This window comes from Lacerta agilis, chromosome 1 (assembly GCF_009819535.1).
Source record: "Lacerta agilis isolate rLacAgi1 chromosome 1, rLacAgi1.pri, whole genome shotgun sequence".
NCBI classification, from domain to species: domain Eukaryota; kingdom Metazoa; phylum Chordata; class Lepidosauria; order Squamata; family Lacertidae; genus Lacerta; species Lacerta agilis.
Window position 1 is genome coordinate 97,827,429 of NC_046312.1, and position 24,361 is coordinate 97,851,789.

Genomic DNA, 24,361 nt, shown 5'->3' on the forward strand with positions numbered 1-24,361 from the left:
TGTTTTATAACTAGTTTTGTATCATTTGTAATTAAAAGCATAGCTCTGTACTGGGTTCAAGAGTGATTTTCATCTTCTGTGGGTTTCAAGCATCTTAGTTTAGTGAAAGGAACATGTGCCCTTAATGAAACATGGAAAGGGGATTTTCTCCCCTTGGTACCACTTGGATGTGAAAGACATTTGCTTCCTATTCTCTGTCTGGACAGTAATGTCTGCTTTCATAATGTTGTTTAAGAAGTATTATTTCCACTGCATATCTTAGTATAGGGAGTTCTGTATAATGCTTAGCTTTTGGTCTTCTACATGTCTTGTGAGGTATGAAAACTGGACCCTGGTTATCCTTTCAGCTGATGACCTGGCTAAGTAAGTATGTGAACTTAGGTAACCCACATTCAAACTCAACATTCTATCTGCTCACCTCACCCTGATACATTCATCTGCATCCCTGCATATTATCTCCATCCCATGTTCTTATTGGATATCAGCATTCTATGGAAATGATTACTAAGCACATGAACACACATACGCACACACACCTGCTAAAATACAACGTACTGGTGTTGGTTCTAGGTTTTGGGAGGTCCTTGGACAAAATGTACTCAGTACCCCTCACCGCACTATCACCATTGACCACTTGTATGCCTTTACCTCTGGTCACAACTGGCATCACTGTCCAGAGAAAGAGAAAGAAGACAATGATTGCACAAATGAATGCTCCTTTCCCTTGCTCCTTTCACTTTCTGCTCACTTGGAGGGAGCAGACAAGCAGGAAGGAAGCAACAGGAGATGCAGAAGAGCTAGAAGGCTCCAGCAATTGGGAGCAGTGCTCTTGCCTACTGAAGTGTGGATCCAGTGGTGCCAACTCAGGACACCAGTTCTGCACTTGATGCACTAAATGTATTGGAAATTCACAGCTGCAAAGCAATATTCATCTAATGATGTAGGTTTTAATCGGTGATAATGGATGAATCTTTCCTACAAGACTATTTCTATGTAGGTGCTATCTGAGATGTTCATAGCCAGACAATCCTTAGTTGTATGAGTATTTATCCTAATCTGTTCTTTCTCATTTACCTTTGGTCACTTAAAACACTAAATTTCCAGTTCTGGTGAATTATATGGTATATAATAGTATATAGTGTGTTAGATGACTAAAGGCTATGATCACTTGATAACACCACAGGGGCATGTAGTGAAGGATATTTTTCTAGAGCAAACATAAAGTCATATTTTTTTTTCTTGTCACCTAATTATATTGCAGACTGAATTTTGAAACAACCAACGAAAGGCCTTGATCAAGTGACCCACTGGTTTCAGTGGGAGAGATCCAAGCATATGATTAACTTTCCTGCTGAAATCAATGGAACTTGAAAGTGCTTAACTTAGACTGGATTGGATTTGGATTTGGATTTGATATCCTGCATTTCACTACCCGAAGGAGTCTCAAAGCGGCTAACATTCTCCTTTCCCTTCCTCCCCCACAACAAACACTCTGTGAGGTGAGTGGGGCTAAGAGACTTCAGAGAAGTGTGACTAGCCTAAGGTCACCCAGCAGCTGCATGTGGAGGAGTGGAGACGCGAACCCGGTTCCCCAGATAACGAGTCTACCGCTCTTAACCACTACACCACACTGGCTCGTTAACTTTGACTGAATACTGAATAATGGATTGAGTAAAATGTGTCATCAGCCTGGTCACTTGAGAGAGAACTTCAGAATTACTTATGACAAAGGAATAAATTGTGCCTATGATTCAATATGGAGAACAGATAAGCAGTTGAAAATGAAAAGTGCAGAATATCATTACATGTATTTCTATTTATAACCTATAATTATCGAGATTGTAGCAATTAATCAATCACCTGATTAGCATGCAGGGTCAGCAGGATCTCCTGATCTTATCTTGAAGCTTGAATTAATTAATTACCCATTAAGCAACCTTATTATTTCCTACTTGTGTACCCAGTTTGCACGAAGGGTGCCTATTGACAAAACATATCCTACTCTCTGTATTTATTGCAGCAGGCATATGAAGTTACTGACATACACTTACTAATTTACAGTCAGAATTATGAATGAGTTAAAAGACTTTAAGCTTTGCATAATTTCAAACTACTTGTTATATTCTAATTAGCTGGGTTCGATTGATTTGTTTTCAGTATAGCTCTCAGCTGTTCAAGTGGAGTCAAATTCAACTGGTGCACATTGTTGCAATGATATAATTGTGTTAATTGTGCTACAAGTCAATGTAGTCTTTTTGCACAGGCTTGGTTCTTTGTACTCTTAATGGTGTATGTGCCATGCCACTGGCCTTGGTGTTTCTCTTCCACCCTGCTCCATTCTAATTGCTCTTGGTGTCATTATTTTTTCCCAAATGCTCAATGTAAATTTCCACAATTCTTTATCTTAAATCATTAATCCTAGACAATACCTGCTTTATTATACTAAATAGTTATTTCTCCTTCTTCATGTCTGCACCAACAAATGGTTGAGCATCCTTTAATTTGAGTGGTCACTTTTGGCTATAGTTTCCAAACTTTACTTTACTTTTTAAATTATGTTTGCTAAAATATTCAAAAAGTGCTGTTGAATACAAGTGCTTTGTTTTTACTGGGTATGTGTGAAACACAAATTTACTTTCTAAAGGTTTTTATTGTTTTCTTTTTCTAAGAACTCACTGAGTTATGCAGAGCTTATTCCCTAGTAAAGTGAGTTTAGGATACCTGCCTTTTGTGTATATGTGCATGGTAACCTTCTGCTATCAATTTTTGTATTTGGAGGTTGGCCTCAGTTCATTTCATTCTTCTGACTGGCTAAATTTAGTCTCTGTTATGCTCCCATCCCCTAAACGCCTCCTTTTCTACAGCCCCATCCTCTTAAAATAGCTTCACTTCTACAGCTTTTGGTCTAATTTTTTGTTTCCTCATTTTACTTCCATACCCATTTCTTGAATCCATGTTTCTTTGCAGCTAAAAGAGCCTCTACAGCTTTTTCTAATATAAATCCAGCTGCCCAAGAGATGGTTATTCTGTCTCTACACTTAAAGTGAAGATGTAGTATGTAGCGGAACTGAGGATGGGTGTGGGTGATTGTTTTGCCAAAATGTGCAGCTCCTAGGTGGAATCTGCAGCAGCAGCAGTTAGTATGCTCTTATTTTTAACTCGTAAACTTCGCCAAATTAAGTATGGAAGCTACTGATAGGCTCTACATATGGAACTAGAAAATGGCACTTTTCTCCATTTGCTTTTCTGACCGTAACCACGTTTTCTTACCGTCAGCACTTCCACTATAAACTCTTTTTGTCAGAGGTTTATAACACAAATGTAAAGATTTGCTATGGGCTAAATCTCAATCCAAGAGTAAATGTTTATACCAATTCTGAAAACAATCAGCTTGCCCATTTGTAGTTATGCATGTGTTCATCATCTGTTATTGCTTGTCCAATGCTCTGTAACTTCTGGAAGGAAAAAAGAGACATCTGGAGGAAGGGGGGAAATGTTTTTGCTATCCTGCAGATATAGAGCGTGTTCTCCTGAGCTGTTGAATGAGGTACTGCATAAATGTCTGTTTTTTCAGTTTATAGCTAAAACTTTCTGATGGAGCTGGTCAGATTATCCACCGAGGACAATTTATCGCTTTTACTGCTTGTGAATTATCTGGGCTGGCTGAATCTGGATATGGGCAAATTATTCAATGTGAATAATTTATCTGATCAGCTTAGCTTTTTATGTATCATGATTTATTTGTAGGCAGGTGATGATTCTTACGAGGGTATTCATTACTTGCAGTTTTCCTGCAAATAGTTCCGCAAGTGAGCTTTAGACTATGGTTTGCTCCTGATTGGCTTTCAGTGGACAACATACAGTAATTAATCACCTCCGTCACATGGCATGTGTCTTGCTACTTCACTGGCTGATCTAAGCAAAGGATCGGCTCCGTGAGGTGGTGAATGCCGTGAGGTGGAGGGAGCCTTTCAAAACCCACTGAAAGAGGCAGTTATTAAACTGCTTCTTAAAAAAAACATCTTTGGACCTGGCCAATATGGTCAACTATTGCCCAGTCTCAAATCTCTCATTCTTGGGCAAGGTGATTGAGCAGGTGGCCGCTGAACAACACCAGGCACGCCTGGAGGATGTGGAACCTTTGGATCCCTTCCAGTCAGGATACAGGCCTCATTGTGGGACTGAAACTGCCTTGGTCGTGCTGGTTGATGCTCTCAGGTGGGCTAGGGATAGAGGTGAAAACTGTTTCCTAGTTCTGCTGGAGCTCTCAGCGGCCTTTGATGTCATTGACCCTGACATTCTTTTGGACCGTCTAGAGGAGCTGGGAGCTGGGAACACAGTTATGCAGTGGTTCTGCTCCTTTCTCCTGGGCCATGTCCAGAAAGTGGTGTTAGGGGATGAGTGTTCAGAACCCTGGGCTCTCACTTGGGTGCCTCAGGGCTCCATCCTCTCCCCCATGCTTTTTAACATCTATATGAAGCTGCTGAAAGAGATCATCAGGGGGTTTAGGCTGGTTGTTCATCAGTATGTAGATGATACCCAGCTCTATCTCTCTTTTAAATCAGAACCAGTGAAGGCAGTGAATGGCCTGTGTGAGTGGCTGGAGGATGGATGGCAGCTAATGGATTATGGTTGAATGCTGACAAGACAGAAGTATTGTTTTGGGGTGATGGGGCAGGCAGGTGTGGGGGACTCCCTGGTCCTGAACATGGTAACTGTGCCCCTGAAGGACCAGGTGCACAGCCTGGGAGTCATTTTGGACTCAAAGCTGTCCATGGAGGCACAGGTCAATTCTGTCCAGGGCAGCTGTCTACCAACTCCATCTGGTACGGCAGCTGAGACCCTACCTGCCCACAGAATGTCTTGCCAGAGTGGTGCATGCTCTGGTTATCTCTCGCTGGGACTACTGCAATGCTGCTCTACTGGAATAAACAGGCACAATCCACTGAAGCCTTTTGCCTTCTCTCTAGCAGGAGGATTTATCCTTCACACCAGACTGCCTGACCAGCCTTGTGTGAGGTTGGTGATGATTGGGTCACCCAGTTCAATTCCTTACTAGCTGGCAGCAACCAGCACCTTAAATTGACCCTGACCTGACCCTACTGAAATAAGTAGCTTTTATTCTTATTGGAATCCTGATTTTACCTATGGGCTCTGAGCTTTCATGATCAAAAGCAAAATTGAAAAATCCCACTGTTGGCATCATGCATGTGTTCCTCTGCATACTGTTCACAAACAGCAATAGAATCTTGTTCATTAGTATTGTCTGCTGTGATGATGCTTATACACTGCAGGTTGCCCAGATAATAAAGCACTAGAGTAAATATTAAGTACATTACATTTAAAGCACTTTTTTGTAACTATAAATATAGAGTGAATTTAAAATGAATATTTTAAAGATAGCTTTACATAGGTTTAAGCCAGTGGTTATGCCTTCATAGCACATAGACACAGAGTAATTAAGGTGATCTGTTCTGTTGCTCCATCTTCAGCTGATAAGAGTTAGCAAGCTCTGGAGGCCTGCAAAGCTCTCCTTCAGGCAGAAAGGAAAGCAGATTGAGAATAAAAACCTTGCAAGGCTTTACTCCTAGTGATTGAAGTTTGTCCAACAAAAGCATTCACTTGTACCTTCTTTCACTTTACCTCTCTCATTCTCTGGAACCATCACACAGTAATAACATCTGTATCCTATTATACAGTAGACGTAGAACAGAGTAGCACCACACTTCAGAACTCACGGGACTCGGGCATCATCTAAAATGATAGTGTGCCTCATGTATGAAGCAGTCCTGCCTACTCACAGGGGATAGTTCTGTCCTAGTGTGGCTTAAATTCTATCTCCCAGATGAGAAGACCAAAAAAAAAAATGGTACACTTATAGCTTGTTTGCTGGTAGTAATAGGGAAATGAAGCTCCAAAATGTTTAATTTGGGAGTGGAAGTAGAGAGACATGCATCTCTGCCCAGACACTGAATGCCTGGAGTGGGCAGCAAGATTGAACCTCTGTCCAAGGGTATGTGCATACAGTAACAATTTGCATGCAGACAAGAGTCCATATACCGTACCTACAATTTGCATACTAGTCACACAGGAGTTGTAGAGAGGCTTGGCTGAAAATACAGAGACCAGGCCAGAGCCTGCCATCACAATGCAGTTCCCACTTCCATACTTTCAACATACCTGTTTGTCATCTGACAGGGCTATTATTCTTGCATGGATTTCTCCCAAACCTCACATTGTGGAGGTTCCATCTTACAATGAATATTATTGTGAGTTGTGGGTGCCAGGGTTTGTGGGTGCCAGATTTCCCTAAATTTCTGGATTTAGTAAGTTTTAGAATTTAACCAATGCTTAGAGAGTTAAACTGGAAGTCAGAGTTTTAATAGCTGGACTCAGCTTTCCGTGGCCTGAGAGATGGGCTGTTGACAGAGAACAAAGACAGGGAGATTGGGCATAAGCAAAGACTGTGTGCCACCACCCTGAGCTCTGAGTGGGTTAGCAGAGACAAAGCAGAGTAGAGTTTAGGATTGCAGTGGTGGTAATGTGACTGCAGTCTGTAAAATGCACCAAGCTGAACAGGGGGACAGAGAGTCATGGCTGATTTCTGCCAGCATTCAAGACTGTGTCCATGGTAGAAGCAGGAACTTTGGAATTTATATTTCTGAGGTTGACATTCCACCCACAATTTTTGGCTGGGCTTAGTAACCATCCCTTGTTTGGCATAACAAGCAAGGATTGGTACATGGCACAGCCTGACATCATTTTGAAGAGACATTCTGCTGCTCTGTGTCATCAACAACTTTCAACTGCTCACATCTGGCAGAATATACCGAAAGGTGTCCCTGCTGGTCATCAGAATTACATTTTAGCCCCACCGGCTTCTATATTTGTGGGCTCCTGGATACTTCTACATATGATTTGTCATTAGCAGAGAGGTATTTCCAGAATTGCCACATCCTTTATTTTATCTTACCCCAAAGCAGGAGGAATTAAAAAGCTACAGGGATTAATCTGAGGTTGGGAAATTATTTTAGCAAGCCCGCTGCTGTGTTTAGGCAAGGATCCAATCTTTACCTTTCCTCCTACCTCTCTTTAGAAGCTTTTGTAGCACGAGCAAGTAGCTTAAGCAGGGAGTAAAACCAGTGAAAGCTAGGCCGATGCTTAGTCCACTTTGGGCTGCTGATTCAGACCATTTTATTCCATCAATTCAATATAAAACAAGTAGAGAGAGAGCAGTTACATAAAGGGAAATGAACTATTGGTTCCCGCCCACCAGCTAAGAGTAACACTGGTCGAGTCCTAACTCAGTTCCTCAGTTCATCCTCTACTGATGAATAAAGAGCTTAGGACTTGTTCCAGAAACAAAATTGAGACAAAAATGGAGACGAAAGCAAGATCGAAGCTCACCATGTTTGTGTTGAACTTCCAGAAGTAGGGGCTAGCATGGGAGAAAACAAATGACCAGTCAGGGTCCTAGACTCTTCAGGTTCCTTATGTGCACATGGGCAGTAATACAGGTCATGGAAGTCATTTTAAAGGGCAAACTTGAGAAGAGATTTCCATTCTTTCTTGCCAGGCAGGAGGAAAACAGCCCTTTGTTGAAGGAAGTGTAGATCCCATATTTCCTAATGTTTCCTCTATAGTGACAGGGAGTACAGGGATCCAACAGGCTGCTCTCCAGAGGTTGGACTGCTACTCCCATCAGCCCCAGTTAGCATGGCCAATACTTATGGATGGTGGGAGTTGTAGTCCAATAATATCTAGATGGTACCACATTGAATAGCCCTGGTATATAAAATCTCTGGGTAAATACAGTATTATTATTGAGAACCCTGCATTGCAGGGGGTTGGACTAGAGACCCTCAGGGTACCTTCCAACTCCACAATTCTGTGATTTTATTTTTTTAAAAAATTAACAGGGTCAGAAGATTCAGGACTGGCTTTTCCATTATGTGCTGCAATTTTTTAAAATTATTTTGTAAATATAGGAGGAAATGAAAATTACTAGTATCGGCAAATAAATAAGCAATTACAATGTTAAGTAGCCACCTGGGCCTGAAGGGGTAGGAGACTCTCTTGCCTCCCACCCACCCACCTGCTTGTTCTTCTGGGCCACCATCAGTTAGGATACAATTGGGTTGTTAAAAAAATGTTTTCATACATGCATTAGTCCACAGCTATGTGTGAATACAAATACTAATGATAATAACAACACTTAGTATGTATGTAGTGATATTCCTGGATGGTTGAAGTGCTCCTCATACATATATAATCTCTGTTACTATTTTCTCAAGTTTGTGATACACCTTCTGCAGGTTTATTGGAAAACAAAGAAGGATCAGTCCTTTTTTGTTGTTCTGCAGATGGCTATCATTTATGTGAAACTTGCCTTTGCCACCAAGGTCTCATGTGCAGTCTCATTTTGAGAGCTTTGAGGAGGTTTTGGGTCTGTGTGCTAGAAAAAAAGAACATGCCCCACATCGTAGCCAAGTCATTATAAAGAACATTTTCCCTAGATAACAAGTATTAGAACAAACATGTATGAGCATTAGCTAATGCAAATCCCAATTCATTTGTTGGGCTAAGTTATTTTCAGAGGAGGGGGAGGGGAAATTAGCAGGCGGCTCTACTTGGTGCCTGGAAGCCAAAAACAAAGCTCACTGCAGAAGGGGGGGGGAGAATAACACCTCTGTTTTGGTCTATATGGGTTGCAACATATATATTGAATACTGGCAATGTCTGGCAGATGAATAACTGGATTTTCTTAAGCTGCATCAGAATTATGAAGACACAGTGAAGACACAGTGAAATGAATCAGCGTCTTCTCAAATATAGTGGGATGGTTATAGACTTTGCCCTCTACAGAAGGCTTTTGATGCAGCAGAGAGATCTTGCTGGTGGCATAGGAGAGTGACTTTTGTCCATCTTTCCCCCGTCCCTTTATCACTACCCACATTTTTCCCATGCTACCTCATACCTTGGACCCTGGTTGTGTGTACTTGATAAAAGGGTTAAAGAAAGAAAATCTCAAAAAAACTGTTACTGGTATATTAGAAACGTGGCATAACTGATTGAAGCAAACTCTTGTTTGGAACCAGGTCAATATTAGATGGAATGATTTTAGACGCAGAGTGTTTTTACTGGTAAAGGGTAATCTGTACTCTTAACGAGGTGTGTTATTGTGGGGCCCAATCCTTTTGCTAACAAAGCAGTGGGGTGTTGTTGTTGTTTTTATTTGTCGGAATTGGTGCAAAACTATGCTTTTAAAGATTGGCACATTTTCCAAAATCTGTTTGTTCAGTTCCTCTCACTTCGCTTCCCTTTATTCTGTTCTTTATAATCCATTCATAGCTGGGGTAAGAAACTCAGGGCTGTAAATAAATAAATAACTTGCTGTGTTCAGTTAAAAAGGCTTGTTTTTCTTTGTAAGAGAGAGCAAGAGAGAGGGAGCGTGTGCGCCTGTGCGCGTGCACAAGATCAGTCCTCAGGTGGAACTGTGGCTCCTATGCCTTTCGTTCTCGAAGCTGTTATTCTGGAAGGGAATGGAGGCAGCTGTGTTTACAGCTCAAGTCTTGGCATACATTTACCAGAATCTATTATTCATATCATTCAGTATCAGGGAGAGATCTCAGGCCACCTGTCTATCTGACAAATTCACCCTTTTGTGAGCTTTCTGTTCATAGCAAATTATGTTCACATTGATGAATTGAGTTTTTATGAGCATTGCTAACTAACATTCTCACAGAAGGCCAGGGGCAATAGACTGCAAGTGTTTCTGGTCCACAAGTAAATGTTAAAACAGAAAAAAAATCCTGCCAGTATTTAAAGACAATTTGCCATGAAGGAATAGTTAAAACATTTGGCAGTCCCTTCATATTTATAAATTCAAAGCTGTCCATAAATTATTGCAAATACTCTGCTTATAACAAACAAAAACAGGGTAGAATGCTGTCTGTGGTTCCTTCCATAGTATTAAAAATGTTGTGTGCGGTTTTTTTTAAAAAAAGATAACTTGTGTCCAGCAGAAATATTTCTTATGTTTATCAAAATATACATGGGATTGAGACATCTAATGCAGCCTGCAAGAGAATACTTTAGCTGTGCCTCTGTAGTACAAAGAACAACAAACATTAAGAGACTGTATTTCACAATTTGATGTGTTAAATGAAAAGACAAGAATGGAGAAGGTATGGCCCTCTTCAGCAGGAAATAAAAATGTTCTCTGTCCAAATTGTAGTAAAAAAAACCCCACCAACGGTACACAAGAAAAGCCATCCAAAGTAAAGTACCATTGAAACTGGGAGGCAGATAAGCACAAAATGAATCATTTATGGTGCCAGTATGTGCAGATCTATTGGTATTTTGTGCCAATGAAACTCACCTTTTGCCACTAAAACTCTCAGATTTTATACAGTTAAGCCTGTTACGATGTATAACTTAGAAGCTCAGCCTTTTGAACCCTGGGACGTCTGGGGGGGGGGGGGTGTTCAGGAGGCTAGGAACTAAACAGCCTTGAAATCCTAAGATCCAAGCTACATGTTATCAGTGCCTTTTAAAAACACATTAGGGAAAACCGCAGCTAGGGGAAAATCGGGAGCAGGGAAAGGAGAGGAGACCCCTCTCTCCACTACCTTTTCACATGTGATAGTTCCTACAAAATGTGGCACATCCTGCTCTAACTCTTACCAGGTTACTGCTGCACTCATTTGTGTATAGTTTGGACCTAAAGGCTAAATTTCAGTGTGAAATTTGACACATACTGAAACACTGTAGATTACTTTTCCCCCAGAAGGTTTGTCCCAGCTTTCATCCCAATCCAAACAAACTACATTGGAGTATCTGAGCCAAGGGTGCTCATTATCTTCCTATCACAAATTAGTGCTAAAGAAGAAGTGATGGCAAAGGAAGGCCTAACCACATGCACCTGTGAAATACATTGTTATTTTTTCACTTTACATGTAGACTCAAGGTGTTGAACGAACTGGCTGGAAATAAGGTATTGCAGATGCAACCTGCAACATAGAAATGGCAGGCAGAAAGATGGTACTTGACCCTTTCCCCCAGCCCTGTTCTCAACTCCCCCCAACCAGTTGCTTTTCTCCCAGCCAGGTTCTGAGCACTTATTTGCCATGTCTCCTGAAAAAGTGACAAGGGGGTATCAGTGGACAGGAGAAGAGTTCAATACTCCCTTTTGCCTCCACTTCAAATAACCCTCTCCCTGTCCCGTGTCCCGTCCCCCCAGCTGCTCTGAAACTACTCATGTTTGCTAAAACAATGGTACATGCCTAGTCCAGTCCAGACTAAAAATAAAGGTAAATGACCTCTGACAGTTAAGTCCAGTCACGAACGACTCTGGGGTGGTTGCGGCTCTCATCTCGCTTTACTGGCCGAGGGAGCCGATGTTTGTCCACAGACAGTTTTTCCGGGTCATGTGGCCAGCTTGACTAAGCCGCTTCTGGCGAAACCAGAGCAGCGCACGGAAACGCCATTTACCTTCCCGCCGGAGCAGTACCTATTTATCTACTTGCACTTTGACGTGCTTTCGAACTGCTAGGTTGGCAGGAGCTGGGACCGAACAACGGGAGCTCACCCCGTCGTGGAGATTTGAACCACTGACCTTCCGATCAGCAAGCTCTAGGCTCTGTGATTTAGACCACAGCGCCACCCGCGTCCCTAAGTGTTATTAATTTGCCTATTAAAGTTGTTCCACCTATGAAATGCAAAGTATTTAATATAATGCATATCAAACCTAAGTCATGGAGAGGTGGGAAGTTGTAGGACTCCTCCAGACACCCTGTATATTGAGCATTCACCCTGCTTTTCTTAAGCAAATCGTAACAGAGGTTAGACTATATCTTGTCTTTACTAAGCATTTATTTTGATTTGTTTGTGGGACAGTTTTACAAGAATAAGCATTCATCCTTATTTGTTTACAGGGTATTTATACGCCTTCCTGTTAATCATCTATTCTTTCCACACCTTTCGGTGCATTTTCTCATCACTTTCATAACTGCAGAAAGTATAGTTTTTTTGTTTTAGTAGATTTGTTGCTCTAAGGAAACAGAGTGCTTTAATTCTCTTTAATTGTGCAAACTAAAATTTCTGGGATGCACTTGAATCCCTCCTGCAAAACAGTGGCATTAGAAAATTCTTGCAAGCAAGGGTGCATTTCCTGCAAAGGAAGTTCAGAGAAAAGTAACAATTACTCATTCAAATGCTCTTATACCAACTGGTTCTTACTGTTTTATAAATCTTGGAGATTTTCTAATTTCATATTTTAAAATTGGCTTAGAGGTATTCTAAACACACACACACACACTTCTTATTGATTCTTATGCTCATAATTTTAAGACCATTTCAGTACCTTACAGCTGTGTTTTCTACTTCTCATATAGAAAAGCAGAAAGTGATATCCCATGTTGTTATTTTCTAAGCTCCCATAGGTACTTGCTGAAGACAGGGGACATGAATGGCTTTAGAATAGAATAGAATAGAATAGAATAGAATAGAATAGAATAGAATAGAATAGAATAGAATAGAATATGTTGCACGACCAAGGGTGGATATACTTGCTTCCAAGCTCTTATTCCACTTCATTGGCTTCCAAGGGCAGGAGGTTGAACCTAGATGGCCCTCAGAATCTCTTCCAACTCTACAATTCTTTGCATGCAAAAAAAAAAAAAATCAGGTTCAATCCCTGGTGTCTTCAGGTAGACCTGGGAATGACTCCACCTTGATAGGCTGGAGCACTGTTGCTAGTCAATGGCAACAAGTTGGACCAGTGGTTGGACTCGTATGAGGATGGATAAACTGTGAATATTATGATGTAATTTTTTCATTATCAACATATGGAGGAGGTAGAGGTGACCCAGGACTGTTGTTCTTGCCAGCTTCTACCAGAAGTCACAAATAGCTCTGCTCAGGACAGGGGTACCATCAGAACCAAAGGACTGTGAGCATAGAACCACTCCTAGAACGGGGCTTCCCTCTCTTCCAAAAAACTACGCTTGGAGGTCTGGGGTCTGTCCAGAGAAGCCTTGAATGTGGTGCAGGGTGGGATTACAGCTAGAGAGAATAATCTATAGGTCTCTCAAACACACACCTCTTACACGAGCAGTCATGCCTTCCTGCTGTACCACAGCACTGTTGGATGCAAGCCAAAGAGCGCAAACCAGGGCTTCTGGTTTTCTAAATGAATCCAGAAAACCATTGTGCTTTTCTGCTTGCAGAATAGTGGTTGCCATTTCACTTGCAGAACAACCTCTGATCCAGAAGAGGCATATGCTAACATGAAGAAGAAGAAGAAGTGAAGAAGAGTTTGGATTTGATATCCCACTTTATCACTACCCGAAGGAATCTCAGAGCAGCTAACATTCTCCTTTCTCTTCCTCCCCCACAACAAACACTCTGTGAGATGAGTGGGGCTGAGAGACTTCAGAGAAGTGTGACTAGCCCAAGGTCACCCAGCAGCTGCATGTGGAGGAGCGGAGACGCAAACTCGGTTCACCAGATTACGAGTCCACCGCTCTTAACCACTACACCACACTGGCTGAAAGAAGGGGAGGTTTAAGAGCCCTCCAAAACAGCAAGGGAAGTGGTACAATGAGGCTGCAGGAGAAAAGGAGAATTCTAGAAAATTGTATCTTCTTATCTTACATTGACCCACTGGATGAAAGGCCATTTCATCCTAGATGTTGTTTTTTTATGTCTGATCTGGAGTGGGGGTAGAGGCATTATTAGTAAATGATGGGTGTTAGGAACAGATTATATCCTTATGCACAATGTTCACCAAGAGACTAAAGTGCTAGCCCCTTGTTTGAATAGAAGTAAATGGGAATAACAGGAGTTCTCTGAGGACTGGACAGCTTGGTAACTTGCATACCAAAGTATTTCAAATACAAGAGAAAGCGGTTGAAAGTTTGGTGCTAATGCTGGCAAGTTCTTTTTTTTTCCCATCACCCATGCGCTAGGTATCTTCAGCGGTGTCAAACAAATTTGTAGAACTGGTGATTAGCTGCCCAAAGAGCATAATGTATGCATTATTAATTAAAGAAGGTAAGTTTGGCTAATTGTCATTTCTATACAGTAGCACTGCACTAAGATACATTTTAACAATCTATAAATAATTGATAATTTTTTTTCTTTCATCTTCCTTCCTAGTTTGCATAAAACTAATGACTTGGTAAATGTTACTCACTTCAAAATATTCCGCTGCTCCCATGAAAATTAAACTAGCAGTGTAACCTTAGCAAATAAGGAGGGTCCCCCCCATTCCTTTTTATTGTAGATGAAGAAAGAAAATGTAACAAAATTCAGATTCTCTGAAATCCAAATGGTTATCGTAAATGCAGTACATTAATAGGTTTGACGTACCGATTTTTTAAAATTCAGAAGAGCGGAATTTCCCCCACACACACACACACTCATCAAACTCTTCAAAATGGTCAGTGGTGTTATTTGTTCCACATTAAGCAGGATAAGGCTATGACACAGACAAGCCCACGTGCACACGCAGTGATAGATCAAGAAAGCCTTCACGATGAAGTCAAAGTATTTTTCAATACTTATCAAATGACTGCATGCATAATCCCATAAATCAAGTTAGCTTCAGATTCAAAATTCTTCATAAATAGAGTGTTTTGGTATAGTTTCTAGCTGCTTGCTTAATATGATTATGATACCTTGCTGGTTCCTTGAAATGAAGGATTTACCCCAGGAAAAGTACAGTCATTTGCTTAGGTCTCTGTTATTTTTACAAATCCACAACCTGTCAGTCTACAGCGCTATTGCAGTAGGGCTTACTCTTTAATTTTCTGTGCAACTAAATACATTCCCAGAGTTATTGATGGTAGTATAATTTCCCTATTCATTTTGTGTGGGGTATGATGTTAAAAAATCTACAATCTATGCATTGTCTATAATTTCAATATGGTGGTGGCATGGTTTAAGTCTATACAGATGCTTACGTGTGCCTCATTATTTTTTTTAAAAAAGTTGTAAGGACTGCTTCTGTGACCTTTTTTTTCTCATTTTAACCCTACTGATATGTCACCCATGGCAACCTTAAACCGATTTTAATAGAGTCTATCCTATTATTCATTTAAATTGAGGTGCAAGAGCACTTAGACCAGAGAAATTTGCATTCTGCAAATGGGGATTTGATGAGCAAAAATGATAAGATATATGTTGTATAACATGCTCTGTTTTGCTAGCAAATAAACAGCTCTTGAAATTGATAAACTTCAGAATATTTTATCCTCAAATGTTTGTACATAAATGATTAAAATGCATTAGCAATTCTGCTTTAAAAAAAATAAGGGAAACAACACAGTTGTGTTGCTTAAATTTGTAATTAACAAATTTATTACTAATTCTGCTCAGTTCTTTAATATGCTGCATTCCTGAAGAAGAACATTAATACACAATGGCAGAAAGAAGCTAATTTTAAGACTTTGGAGAAATGAATGTCTTTTAATGCTGTGTGTTTCTCTTATCTACATGCCACATTATTGTAATAAGTACATTCAGGAATAATTTCTTTTCAAATATTTTTACAAATCTTGCTCTTATTTGCATGCAAGTAAGTTGTCAGCTTAAATCTTTGAAATGCAAAATATATCTCATTTCTATATTTCATCAAGGAGCCTTTCATGTTTAATAAATTACAACTTAGATCCTCCAAGACTTTGTTTTTCATTAACTAAAAGCAAAAGGATACATTTAAAATCTTAATCACAACCTGCAAGGGTATTTGCATGTTGCTGATATTTGTCTTGATGGAACTTTTAATATTTGCAAACTAATCAGTATAGCAAGGTTATACCAATATTTTTTTTTCAGACAATAAATGTTCCCACATTTCAGCCTTCTCATTGCACCAGGTTGTTTGAGCTGGTTAAAACTTAACCCTGATGGAATGAAAAGATTCACGTGGATTCCTTTGCCATAAGAGAATAACCAGAAAAAAGGATAATAGTTGAGAAGTCCTCTAAGTGAGTTCAGAAGATATTTTTTAAAAGGAAAGCACTCACACATCTGGATTCAATCTGTGGAAATTACTACTCTCTGATCACATGTTGGATAGTGTCATTAAGGAGGCCTAGCAAATAAGGCAAAATCCCCTCCTACCCCACCCTGATACTCAATAACAGTAGGAACCGATGAGCATCTGTCTCATGTACAGTTTGACCCTCAGTTTAGCTAAACATTCTAGCTCATCTTTCAGAGGGGCTACTGCTGGTCTCGTTGTAATAAGGTGGGTCATCTCATCTTATCAGAGACAGAAAGCCTGACAGCTGGCACCATTTCCTGATCCTTGTGGACTCTGGGGGCAACAGCAGTATGACGTTACAAAAAAAAGGGGGGGGAGAGGCAAACTTTTGCTGAACTCCCTGCTCTGAGACCCTCGCTTAATCTCCCTCCCTACCCCACACCCAAACCCCTATGCCAAATGGTTTATTTATTTATTTGCCAAACCAGTTCAGAAACAGCCAACTTAACATGGCAGGTAGTTAAACTGATGTACCATGGATGTTGTTTTGTGAGCTAACAGGTTAAATATGGCTTTGCTTTAAGTTTCCCCATCAAATTCGTTTTTATAGAGAAATCTCTGAAAGCAGAAGGGGTTGAGGGAGGGTGAGGTAAAAAGAAATAAATCATTGTAGTCTCAGGAACAGTAATCCTTGTTGAGGATTTTGGCTGATTGATATAAATAACATCGTCCCCGCCATCTGTCCGAAGAGGGACCTTTCCAGTTAGTGTTAAGCTGCAACGGCAGAATAATTAATGAATGGTGTCCTTTGTGCTGGTAATAAAGACAAGACAAATTATGTTATAATCCAACTGCTGCTCATTTGTCACAGCCAAATAAAATGTCAAATAAAAGTGAGGGGGGCCCAGTGTTTGTTTAATGGACTGCAAGCTACCTGTTCGTATTATTGACAGACAACTATAGTATAAGTTCTGGATGTGGAGAGCAATGAAATGCTGTAAGGAATATTCAGAGAGAAACTCATACACATTTTTTTTTTAGGGCATGGCAGAGCAGAGGAAGAAAACGTTCACAGCCTTAAATTAATGCAAGTCTTAATTATATAGCTATAATACCCCTTTTTCCTCTGAGGAAGGTTGGTTTATATTACACACTGCAGAGGAAATTGTGATGTGGGAGTGTGTGTGGAACTGACAACTCCACAACAGCCCCGATGCTGCAAATCTGTAAGAATTTGGTTGCCTTCTCATTTCCCCCTTCCAGGACAGACATATTCATCCAGTTGCTAGGAAAACCAAATAATGAAAACATAGCTGGGATTTAGCAAAGTCCCATCGGGAATTACCTATGATAGAGGGCAGGGCTGTACTTCCTCAGAACATGCTCCTGCTGTAAAAATTCACAAACCTGGCATTCATACAGGCATCTGTCGCTTGCTCTAATGCCAGTTCATAGTATACATACAAACATCTGCTTCCATGCACAAAGGGATACAGAACGCTTGACAGGTCTGTGTTAGCAGGGTTCGCAATGCCAGTTCTTTATGCAAAAACCCTAATGCTTCCCGTCAAGCCATTAGAAGTGATACAATCAGCCCAGGCCCCATTAAGCCATCAGTGTCCACCTGTGATAAAGATGGCCATTTGTTTTCTTAAAGCCCACTTAATGTCTGCTTAACTCAATTTGTCAGGAAATGTAGAACAATTTCCTCACAGCCTGAAATTTGGTAGTGGTTCAAAGTCAAAAGGCCAGGTCTAGTCTTATTCAAATGATATAATAAACAGTCTTCAAGTCTAAATCTGCCCTGGGGAAATGCTGTTTACTTTGTTTGTTTGCTTTTGAAAAAAGAAATAGAAATGAGAGAACAGAAGAATAAAATTAGTGTGCCTCTATTAAAAATCGTATTGTTTCTGGGTCCTTGAATTAGCCTTTTTAAAAATTAAATAAAACTTTTTGAAAAAATATATTTTCATTTTAATTTATGCCACAGAAAAGTGTGCAGAATCGTTTTTTAGTCATATTATAGTCCCCAGATGCTTCTGCCACTACTGGGAATTTGTACAGCTATTTTTATACATTTTCTAAAAGACTTATTCAACTACTTTACGTTTTTAAACAAATACAAATATATATTTATTGTTTTTTATTTTTATGAGCACTTCATAAGTGTCAATATCTTGGGATTTAATGCTTCTCCTAAAGTGGGGTTCTCTATTCTGAATGCAACTCAGCCTTTAGTTTTTCACATATAAGTAGAACTTCTGAAAATAAGTAGGGATGTATTTCCCTGAGACTTAGGTAGATTTCTTCTCCTTTAACTCTTTTCCATTCAGTCATCCTGCGGATCTGACACAGCTCTTTGAAAAGGCAGGGATGAATCCCTGTGAAAAAGGGGGGGGCGTTCATTCAAGAGCTGAAGGGGGAGGAGATCTGAGATCCCCATCAAGCAAACACATTCTAGTTGGCGGATTGCCTTTGCCTTGCCTTGCCTTCTCATGCTCCCATCCTTTTATGCCTGGGAAATAAGATGTGAATTTATTCTTGCAAGAGGCATGAATCAGTATTAGGAAGGCATGAAGACTTGCTTGGAGATAGAAATACCTTGGCCCCAAGATTAAATACATTAGATTAAAACAAGTGCTATGTTCTTCTTCGTTCTCTCTCTCTCTCTCTCTCTCACTCACACACACACACACTTCTCCTACGGTGAAAGGTTTTTATTTGTAGCTACAGGGAACATGCAAAAAGAGAATGTGGGATATGGATTAATATATTTTCATACTATTTCTGGTTTTAGAAATATTTCGGGGGTGGGGGGACTATTTGGCCATTTTTGTTCCTCTGGGAGAGGAGGGGGGAAAAACAGGCTAAAGACTTCCAACACAGAGTCTCTGCTGGCTTTAACTGCTTGTTAGGGAGGTGTGTGATAGCCTCAAGTTGTGCATTTGCCTAGAAAACATCACACTATCCAGATGTTTGAGTCTGCTCTTTCTGTGCACGCAGAAAACCATGCAGAAAACCGAAGCTGAGCAAAAAGCACCGACCAGGAGAAAGAAAGGAGCAGAATTGTTTCTCAGTTAAAAGCGATGAAAGCTAGTTACGAAGCAGGGTAATATCTCTTTGGATTTTCAGCTTTACATTATCACAGTGTGGTGAAATGAGCTGGTAGTGGTATATATAGCAAAACCCCTCCTTCCTCAGAAATAACCCTCTGTGAAAAAGACAAGAGTTAGCTTTAGGTATTCCAAGCAGAAAGAGGCTTATTGCATGAGATGCTGCTTCTGTTATAATTAGGGTCCAGCATTTTTTTCCCTCCTTCCCTGTTTGCCGTTACTTGCTGCTACATATTGCCTGTAATGTATGGCACTGTTAAGGGAAAAAAATTGGAGTCAAAGTGACTGGAAAGTTAGGTCTGCTCTGTGGCACTGTGAGATTGTTGACATCTGCCGAGGTTGGAGAGCTCAGTAAGCAGGAAATGGAGTGTCACTCTGAGTGGTAGTTTACCATTATCCTGGCATCCTAATGAAGTGTCTGCAGTGCACAGAGCTTCTGGATGGCATCTTAACGCACGGCTAAGCAAAAGCACTTCTCTCCTTGTCACTGTCATCCATCTGCCTGCACCCTACTGTAGCCAATGGGATGGAACCATGCTACAATGTGCTATAAGCCATTTAGAGTTGCACATTGCATAATCAGTCCCATCAAATATGTAAAAAAAAAATGACGATTATTGGTTATTTTTCTCAAACGTTGGCACCTGGAGGTTGAGACATTAAAGTTTAACTTTTCTAAGTACTGTGAGCATGGTGCTTTTTATCATTCCATTAATTCCACATATTTATTTGTTAAATGGAATATAGTTAGAAATTCATTGTCTTAAGTCTTGCTAATGGACTGAAAAATATGTATGAATATTCATTGGAAAACTCTTTATAAACCACATTTGATGAACTGATCAATTGATAGTGTTGAAATATTTCCCAACATTTTATTTATTTTTTATTGTTTTGGGGGGGAGGCATGAATAAAAAGCAAATAAATTCATATCTTAACTTATAAGTTAATGGTGTCTGTCTGTGTGTGTGTGTCATCAGTCTGCTTATGTTATAAACTTGATATTGTGTATAATAGATGTATCGGATTTGGACTGCTGACATTTAGCCAAAAGAAAAGATAAATTAGGTGGAGAAACAGAAATGTCTGTGTTTCTATTTTTGTATCCTTTTGACCATCTATATATTTTATCTCTGTTTATCCATCTTTACACACACACACACACACACACACACACACAATTACTACCGCTTAACGGAGTTCAGCTGGAATAATATGTGTTTTGTTTTAGCCAGATTTCACACAAGATGCCAGATTTGAGGAGTGGTTGGGGGAATATGTTTTAAGAGTTAGGCTGGCACAGAACTACTAAAACTGAGTAAGGGCAATAGAAATTGTCTAAATCGGATGTTTTATTTACATCCAAGAGGGCAGAGCATAATTTAGTTGCCTCAAATTTTTTCACAGACATTAAAACTATAGCAAACATACCAGCAGGGAAGCTTGCACAGCAGCACAGTGGGGGAGCTTGCAGAGCGTCTGCCCAACACTATGTCTGGTTGCAGCCAGCATCAGAAGCCTCACATTTTCTTTAGCACTCAAAATCTCAACCTGGTTCGCTCTGTTTTTATTTTTCAATAGAGGCAAATGAGGCAGGCTGACAGATGAAACGTGTGACTCAAAATATCCTCCTTAAGAAAAGGCGTGCGTCTGTTTTATTTATTTAAAATATATTTTAAAGGTTAAAACCTTTAAAGATTTTCCTTGGAATAAAAGGGAAACACAATATGAAGCAATCCTAACCTAAATAGCAAGTGAGAAATGTAAAGCAAGAAGCAAGAGAGAGGCTTTTAAATAATAAAAAATAAAAATCTGAAAGAAGATGACGATACTTTCAATAGTTATGAAGCCTGGTAGAATACTCTTTAAAAAAATTAAATAAATAAAACCACACTGAGGTGCAACAGCACAGCACTCAAGGTCTTAAATCAGACAAAGTGTTGAGGTGAGCCATGAATGCCAGTTTAACATTAAACATGCACACACATTTTCTAAAGCTCCTGGAAAAGAAGTGTCGGTTGTGGGGTAAAATGACTCCGGGCCCATCAGCCATGAATAATGCAGCAGGGCTGAGGGAAGGGGAAGAGGTCAAACTCCATTACCTTGCAACATAATGAATTTATGTCAGGTTGGAATCATAGGTCCTATTCCTAGCAAATGGGAGTTATGAGAGATAAACTCTGGACTTCCTGTTCAGTAACAAAGTGGGATGCTATTAACATCCATGTCCATTTCAAATTAATTTTTGGAAGCATCATTTCTGTACTCGGGAGTGTTTGCTAGATGCAGGAGAGTTAATGCTTTGTTTCTTCGTTCGTTTTCCGCCACTCACTATCTACATGTGTGTGTTATATTTTACAAATATAATTCCAGTTGAACCCAAGGGGCCTGCCGTAATTGTGTGAAGTATTGAAGCCTACATTATAACATCCTTTTGTTTCCTCCGATTTTTATATGTTACATGTCAAAAATGAAAATGGCATGCTTGATGCAGTTAGCACATTTTGAATAATTCTTCTTACTATAAGCTGTCAGTACTAAGATTGTGGTTCAAGAGTCACCTGTGGCTTTAAGCAATTTAGGTGCAACTCTTTTGGTACTGGGGAAAGCAAGCAGAGGTTAAGAAAGCTGTTAGTGAGCTTGTGTGCTATGGGAACAACAAGGATGTTCCTTTGCCCCCTCTCCATCCTTTATGCTGCATGAATCAGTGAATGAATCAACATTGTTTTGCCTTCCCAGTGCATTTTTTTAAAAAATCAAATTTTGTAATGTATTGTTTTTTAAACACACACACACACACACACAGATCAGTATCAACCTTTATAATGAAAGAATATCCAATATTTTCATGGAACTATAAAAGAGAGAGTGAGTGTTATGGCAAAAGCCTGGCCTCAGCAGCTTTGTGGGGGAAATGGTGAAATGTGACTGTGATTTATAATGAGAAAAGGTATCTACAACATACAATTTTCTACCTAGCTGCAAATAATAATTCATAGTGATGTCCCTTCTAGATAAAATACCTTTGCTATGGAGGACCCATGTGGTAAGATGAGCATGATAAATGTCAGACCAGTGCAGGTAACGGCCTTACAAACCATTAAGATTAGCTCCCTCTTTCCCCCCCTGATGATAACAGTAACCATGCTGTGAGTCTATGTGGTAATAATATCTCAGTACTGATAAATGCCAGAGCCAGGCAGAGGTGTTTATCATTCCCAGTTCAGAAATGCTGACTAAAGGTACCACATGTTGCCTATTTTTCTTCTTTTTTCAGTCAGATTACAATTAGCAGGGAAGTTGATTCATAAAACAGGGATGTGTAAAATTACTTCTGTGCTTTAACAATGAATTAGCTGTTTTTCAACAGCTTTGTCAGTGCCTGTGTTTGAAAATGGGAAGCAATACAGGCCATTTTACATTTGGAAGCGGTGAGATACATTTGGGGAATGCAGTGGATCTTGTACTCTACTTCATTTTCTCACTACCTCTTTCAGAATTTGTTTTTTCTGATTCATTTTAGTCTAATGTGCCTCAGTTAACATTAAGTCAAACCTTGGAGTGAAATTGTGTAGCAAAGCATACAGTAAGCAGAATTCTTTGTTTGAACAAGGGCTTAGACCATGTTTCAGGTGTACAGCTGGATCCCTCTGACCAAATTAAGATCTGGTCTTTTACATTACTTGGGGCCATCACATAGATTTGGATCAAGTCACAGGGTAGGGGGAATTCTGCCAACTCTGGCCTCCGTATGCAAAAACACACACCTGCACCATATCTCATTCCCAAGAGATGGCTAATCTGCTACAAACATAATTTGAGCAGTGCAGGGGACTGCCGAGAAAGGGGGAGGGGTAAGAATGCCATGTTTTGTGAATCTGTTCCAGCAGATTCCAAGCCCTAGCAGGTTTCCCCACCTCCAATGGCAAACACCACTGCTATGGTTCATAGGACGGAACATTTACTATGCGGTGGCTCCAACATGCAGGCCAAATAATTGTTGTAGTCCATCAAATCATCAAACAGCAAATATATAAATTGTCTTACAATGTGTCAAGTATCAAAAGAGATCCAGATCTGTAAAATAGTTCACTAACATTCAACACACATTAAAGCACTAATAATCCTCATCTCCACAGTTTAATAGGCTGCTATTCAGAATTAGTGATCAAATCTTACTTGTATCCACTATGAATAAGGCTACTTTCTAGTTCACCCTCTTATTAGAGTCAGTCATCTAAAATATCATTTGATTTTTGCTGGAAATCAAGCCAATTTGGTCTAGGATGCATCCAATTGAGCCACTTGGAGGAGCAGTCAACAAAATAAACCACAAATGCCTAAACCTACCACAAAGATACTGAATGCTATGTGGAAATCTATTTAGTTGAGATTCCTGCATTGCAGGGGGCTGGACTAGATGACCCTTGGGACCCTTCCAACTCTACAATTCTATGAGTCTATATGAATGAGCTCTAAGACAATTTCTTGATTCTTTTATAATTTTGAAGCTTCCCATGGGATTCCTCCCCACCCCCATTTAAGAAGGAGCATTAAAAATACTTTTGCTGTAAGTAGCACACACAGAAGGGCAGCTGTGCCTTAGTCTTTTTCTGTGTGGAATTGCTGTCAAAAGATTTAGAAAGCATCTTTTTTGTTCTTGGAGCAGCTGGTATTTGCTTATTCGGCCTCCCCTAAAGAAAAACAGGAGAGAGAGGAGAGGGGAATCTTTATTCACTTTCATACTATATACATGACTTCTTAAAATCAAACACACACACGAAATAATAGTTCCCCCAGACTGTTCTTCACTTCATACATTGGCACCCCAAACCATGTTTAGCACTTCACTGCAATGCTGCTGAAGACGTGGATTGCAAGTTGGCCGTTCACTCATCACATGCGGTCATCTATTCTAGAGTCTCAGCCTTCACTCTATATATTTGCTTTTTTCAGATTTATCCGTAGGTAGGTAAACAGATACACAGATATATACCCACACCTAAGAACAAATACAGTGGTACCTCGGGTTAAAAACTTAATTCTTTCCGGAGATCCGTTCTTAACCTGAAACTCTTCTTAACCTGAGGTACCACTTTAGCTGCTGCTGTGCCACCGCCGCACGATTTCTGTTCTCATCCTGAAGCAAAGTTCTTAACCCAAGGTACTATTTCTGGGTTAGCAGAGTCTGTAACCTGAAGCATCTGTAACCTGAAGCATCTGTAACCCGAGGTACCACTGTAAATACTTTCCTAT

At 40.0% G+C, this 24,361-nt stretch overlaps 1 protein-coding gene and 1 non-coding gene across 3 annotated transcripts in view; both read left to right on the top strand.

Moving 5' to 3' along the window:
* The window catches only part of ARHGAP15 (Rho GTPase activating protein 15), a 365,517-nt gene that overhangs the window by 314,022 nt on the left and 27,134 nt on the right, over positions 1–24,361 (top strand). The gene's annotated exons all lie outside the window — the stretch shown is intronic.
* Positions 23,660–23,800, top strand: LOC117061819. The gene has a single exon (XR_004428154.1). It is a non-coding gene; the product is annotated as a U11 spliceosomal RNA (small nuclear RNA).